Source organism: Myotis nattereri, assembly GCF_964212035.1.
Source record: "Myotis nattereri genome assembly, chromosome: 4".
Taxonomy (NCBI): Eukaryota; Metazoa; Chordata; class Mammalia; order Chiroptera; family Vespertilionidae; genus Myotis; species Myotis nattereri.
Genome location: NC_138079.1, coordinates 40,639,839 through 40,645,838, shown reverse-complemented (window position 1 = coordinate 40,645,838; position 6,000 = coordinate 40,639,839).

Genomic DNA, 6,000 nt, shown 5'->3' with positions numbered 1-6,000 from the left:
CACAAGTCACCTTGTGCTCCTAAAGGCCTTTGAGGGTGGGGAGCTCAGAACTTGCAGGGTCCCCCCTCCCCTCCCCTCCCCTCCCCCCGCCGCTTGCATTCTTGATCAGCCCCCAAATGCCCCATGCGTCCTCTTAACCAACAAGCACCAAAGGGAAAGAATGAAATGATCTGTTACCTTTCTATAAGCTCTATCCCTCGGTCCCCCATCTCTTCAGCCAGATCCTTTGTTTTCAGTTATTGCTCAACCTATTTATTTAAATCTTTTAAATGATGGCAGCAGTCCTGTTTGTTCCTGGTTCCATTAAGGAGGCCCTTCTCCCGGCACCATTAAGTCCCTCTGTCTGAGAATCCGGTGCTGGTGCAGGCAGCTGATGTGGGATGTGGCCACCAGAGCTTCTCTCCCTGAAGCTGGAGTGTGGCTCCTTCTTTAGGGCCTTCCCAATTTAGCAAGTTCTAGTTCATTTATATAATTTTATGTACTAACTGGTGACCGAGAAAAGGAAACTCCATTCTGAATAAAATGAGGTAGTTTTGCCCTCCCATCCAGCCTCTTTTCTTGCTTTTCTGACTCCAGGGCAGGGTCAGCTGGGGTCTTGTGAGGCTCCTGGGGAGCAGACAGGGATGCTGACGAGGCAGCACTCAGGCAGTGAGTGTCAGTCATGTTTTAAACATTGGCTGACACATCTGCCCCATCGACTGACAGCATTGTTAGGGGAGAAAATAAAATGCTACCTTCTGTAAAGGACTGAAATGGTGGAGATCCAGACTGAGCTCATGGAACTTTCCTGTTAAAGGGTAAAGTGTGAGCATTCCCTTTTTCTAGTCTAAACTTTTGGAAAGGAACTTTCCCTGGACAACTCACTCCGATCGTTGGTGGAAGTGCCTCAGCATGGGGCATTTTGGAAAGTACAGGCAGTCCTTAAATCAGGAATACATCATGATCTAAAGCCTCATCTGGAAGTTGGCTATTTGAAACACAGAATAAATTTCATTTCTCTCACAGAAACAGTATTACAAATGATGACTAGGTCTTGGATCAACCTAAAAACGTTATTTATGTGTGTTTTTTTGTTAATCCTCACCCAAGGAAATTTTTCCAATTGATTTTCAGAGAATGGAAGTGAGGGAGGGAGGGGGAGAAGGAGAGAGATAGAGAGAGAGAGAGAGAGAGAGAGAGAGAGAGAGAGAGAGATGAGATAGATATATCGATTAGTTGCCTTCTGCATACGCCCAGGTTTGTGCCCTTGACTGGGAATCGAACCCACCACCCTTTGGGTCTCAGGCCTATGCTCTAACCACTTAGCAACACTGGCCAGGGCTAAAAAAATTAAAATAACACTAAATAACATTCAAAGTTATTTTAATACTGAACCCATCTAAGTTATCAAACTACAATGCTAAGAACACTAGCACCTCTTAAATATTTGTCTAATAAGCAAATTTGTCCTTCTTGAACTCCTAATTTACATATTCTTCTATGTATTTCTCATTCAACAATCACTCATTAGCATCTTTTACATTTCAGTAAGGCACTAGGCACCAGGGACACCAAGATGAAGTGTCCATTGGTACTAGACAGATGTGAAGAGATCATGATAACACAACCTACTAAGTGCAGTGATAAATATACCCACGGAGTATGATGGGGGCCCAGAGAGGATGGATGAGAAGAGAATTGGACTGAAGGAAGAGGAGGAGCTTACCAAGTGAAGGATGAAATGTGGGCAGAGGTGTTCTTTGCCTCAAAATATCCTCATATCTTCCTGACTTATCTATGTGGCACCCCACTCAGGTCTGCCGTAGACATCCCCCCCCAATGGCTTCTCAAGTACCCGATGGCCTGCCTCCCTCCAGTCCCCAGACAAGTCTCCACTTCCTCATGCAGCTGTTCTCAACTTGGGGTGCCCAGGGCTGAGAGCCCTGCAGTCTCCCAGAGACATCTGCATTTTTGAATTGACTTGGATTCACTGGTACATACTACAGGAAATTACCAAAGCAAAACATCCGCTCCACCCCTCCAACAAGTGGTTTTCATTTCTGAATTCCCTTTAGTGTGCTTCCAATCAGCCATATTTTTATAAATCACAGAATTTATAGAATTTTGCATTCTGCCTTTTCCAATCAGTAATATAACCATTCGTCCCCTGTCACTTATGTTTTGTTTAAAGTGAAGTGATTTTGCATATAACCATTATTTCTGTAACCACACTGTTAGATAATTAGGAGCTTTCCAAACTTGGGGGGACATAAATGATGCCGCAGTGAACACCTTCACATATAACCCTTGGTCGGGGCGTGTTTGTTAGGGAGGGTCAGGCGGTGTTGCACAGCCAGGAAAATGTTTATGATGTGGTGCTGTGGCCGCAGGAGAGGAATCCAGTACAAAGGCCTTACCAGCCTCTTTCTTCTCCCTCCCTCTCTGCTCCCGCTCTTTAACCTCTCGCGCGTGTGTGTGTGTGTGTGTGTGTGTGTGTGTGTGTGTGTCCTGCTTTATCAGCTCATTTGCATCAGAGGCAGTGTCTCACCCATCCTGAATCTTTCCTTCTCTTTCAACCCTTATTCAGTAGCTGTAGGTTGGACTGGGGCAGCCCTGGAGACCTTCCCTGGTGGGCCAGGCCCCATTCCTGCTCCCCTTAGAGCTGGCTTGTGTCGATGGCAGGGCACCCTGACTGGAGTTTGCCTCAGCTAGATCCCGGCCTCATCTTTGGAATGGGGCCATGCAGTCTTTACAGTCACTCAGCACAACTCCTTTGGGACTGGCACAGGGATGCACATGACACTTGTGAAAGGAACTAAGGAATTTCCCGATATCTTTAAAATAGTTTGGAGTAGCCCGGTTGACATTGCTCAGTGGTTGAGTGTTGACCTATGAACTAGGAGGTTGCGGTTCGATTCCTGGTTGGGGCACATACCCGAGTTGCGGGCTCTATCGATGATTCCCTCTCATCTTTGATGTTTCTGTCTCTCTTTCCCTCTCCCTTCCTCTCTGAAATCAATAAAAATATATTTTAAAAAATAGGTTGGAAGTAGATTTCTGTAATGGACATTTTAATGGACACTAGTTGGGCCATATTTGTTTATTGTTGCCAGACTATCGTCCTGCTTTTTCAGAGGAAAAAAAAAATCTAACTTTATATTCTTAAGTCAGAAAAGACTGAATTGTTTTCTGATCCTCAGAGAAAGGGGACATTGGTCTCATCCAAGTATGTAGTAGCCGAATGGTATGTGTGCAGCCTGTGTGTGCCCTCCTTGCCCGGGGAGGATGGCATCCGTCACCACTACAAGCAGGGCCCTCCTCACTCACACGTAAGTGGAGAAGGCCTTACCTATCTGCTGGGAGGAACCTCTGGGCCCAAAGCAGCCCTCCATTCCCCTCCCACCCCCACTGCCATCACAGGTCTTCCCAGTGTTCATTCCTGTTGAAATGCAAATACTCATGGACGGGAGATAATGAAAGCCTTTGTGTCTTATCATTTATCTGGTAAACCTAGCTTGGAAGTGAGGGCCTGGGCCAAGGTAAGTAATGATGGAATGAAAGTGACCATTGGGAGGCAACTTGCAGTTCATTTAAGGCCAAGGTTCATGAACATGGCTGTCCATCCCAACTGCCAGGTGAGCTTCCTAGGAACATATTCCTAGACCTTCACCCCGGACCTACTGGGAGGGGATAGATTTGTCTGTATGGGAAGCGGCACCACAGAGTCACCCATCTGAGTTTGAGGCTACGTGATCCAGGCCAAGTTATGAGCCCTGTCTAGTAACCTGAAAATGGAATAAAACTACCTACACTTGTAGGGTTGGAAGAAGGATAAATAAGGTTAAATGAGGCCATTTAAAGACTCAGCAGAGTGCCTGACTCACCCTCCATTTCTCGGATGGGAAGGCCAAGTCCCAGAAAAGTGACAGGACTAACCTAAAGTTACCCAGCTCTTTCCTGGCAGCACCTTCCCCCAAATTCTGGTCTCCTCCACACTGTTGATGGAGAAGGTGGGGAAGAGGAGGAAGAGATTCTCCAACAGTCTGTGCTGTATGGGGAAGGGGAGCTGAGGGCTGAGAGACCCGAAAGTCTACGGATGGCAAAAGTGAAAGAGGATACAGAATGGCAACAGATAGGTAAACTAAGTCAGACAGAGAAAGACAAATACTGCATGATCACATTTATGTGTGGAATTGGAACAAAACAAAACAAAACAAAAAAACACACCGAGCTCACACACAAACAGGTTGGTGGTTGCCAGAGGTTGGGGGGTGGGGAGTGGGCAGGACTCGGCAGAGAGGAAAAGGTGCCTTGTCATGGGCACTGTCCTGTCCTCATGGTGTTTTCACAGGAAATGCAAGTGTGACCCCTAGTAAAAGTCAGAGGTATAACATTAAAGGTAAAATCTGTAATGTGGTTGACAAATGTGGCTTTCAAGTGCTACAACTTCTGTAGTGGTTAGACTATACCTTAAACTATGTTTCCCAAATGTAATTCTTCTGGCTGGGTTCTTGATAGAAGTTGGCTGTTAAATGGTGCAAGAGGCTCCTTTTTAGCTGGGAGCCCGGCATCAGTGTTCTGTTCTGATTATTGAGGACAGATTCCAGAAACTGGGCAAGGAGCTGGCAGAGCTGGAGTTCTACTGTGAAAATTACAGCTTCTCACCAGAATCCTTGTCAAGACACCTTCTACCCTGTCTCCACACAGAGACTATTCGGTATTTCCACACAACACCATTGCGGTCAGCAGAGGCTCCCAACCTGACCCACAGCAACATGGCAGAGACGCAAGAGAAGGTTCTCGCCGAAAACAGACTGGGTGGTACCAGCTACATCACCTGGGCCTTAGCAATGCTGCTCTGGAGGACACGTTATCTCTGAACCATGGAAGGAAGTGAGACCTGCATGCTGTCTGATAACATCTGCGTACGTGCTGGAGAATGTCAGCCAGCAGCTGTGAGAATGCACCTTGCAGACCTCCAAGTCACTGTCCGGCTGCTGTGCTCTGAAATTCATCACCACATTTCGCTGTTGCAGTAACTGAACATGACAGGGTCCCTGTGACAGGCTGGGTCCTGGGACCCGCAGGCCTCCTCTGAAGCTGACGCTGTCAACCCTCTTCCCTCGCAGCAGCCTTGCCAGGCCTTCTTTAGATCGCTGGTCTGGGACGTTTCCACCCAACCACCCATCCTCGCACCTTTGCTGGGACTCAGGCTTGCATTGCGGGGCCCCAGACTTCACCTCTCCCATTTTCTCTCACACGGGCGCTTCCCCTGATCACTCTGTGCATGTTTAGTTCCATCTTGACCTCTGTGTCTTGGAAGACCTGAGCTAACATCAACAGCAATTTCTGTTTTTATCTTAGCTGACACTTCACCTTTCTGACAACAGATGAAAATTGATATCCCAAATGTTTCTCCTCAGCCCAAGAAAACCCTCCTCCATTTCAAAGTCCAGACAATACTGACTCTACCCTCTCTCAGTGAGGGCTTCCATGGTGACAAAGCACACATGTCAAATAGCAAAACAGGACTTCCATTCTTTTAACTATTCATCTGCTGAAGCTCTACCCCAAATCCCTTCTAGCCCTTTCTCTGATATGAGGTACAAAGTCTCTCTGTGTCTCCCTTTTGGGACAAGATGCATCATTTTCTTCTAACAGCAACCTCTTTTGGTAACTGGAATGTGTTGGGCTTTTCCTCCAACAGACCAGGAAGGTCAAGAGATAATTCTAGAGACGTCTTTGGGGTTCCTAACTGTAGAACTCATGCAGACACTTCAAATATAAGAACCCTCTCAGGATTGAGTAGTGGCTCCAAATGGGGGCCACAACAGGCTATTTGATCCTATTCCTCACCACCCAATTACAGCTTCCTCACACTATTAGTCAGCAAACTAAGTCATGGGCACAATTATGTTCCCTCACTGGCTTCATTGTGAGGCAGGATAGTAAGGAGACAGGAAACTTCCTCGGTGAGTGGAATGGAGGAATTGAGACAGATGGCTGATTCAAACTGGCCTC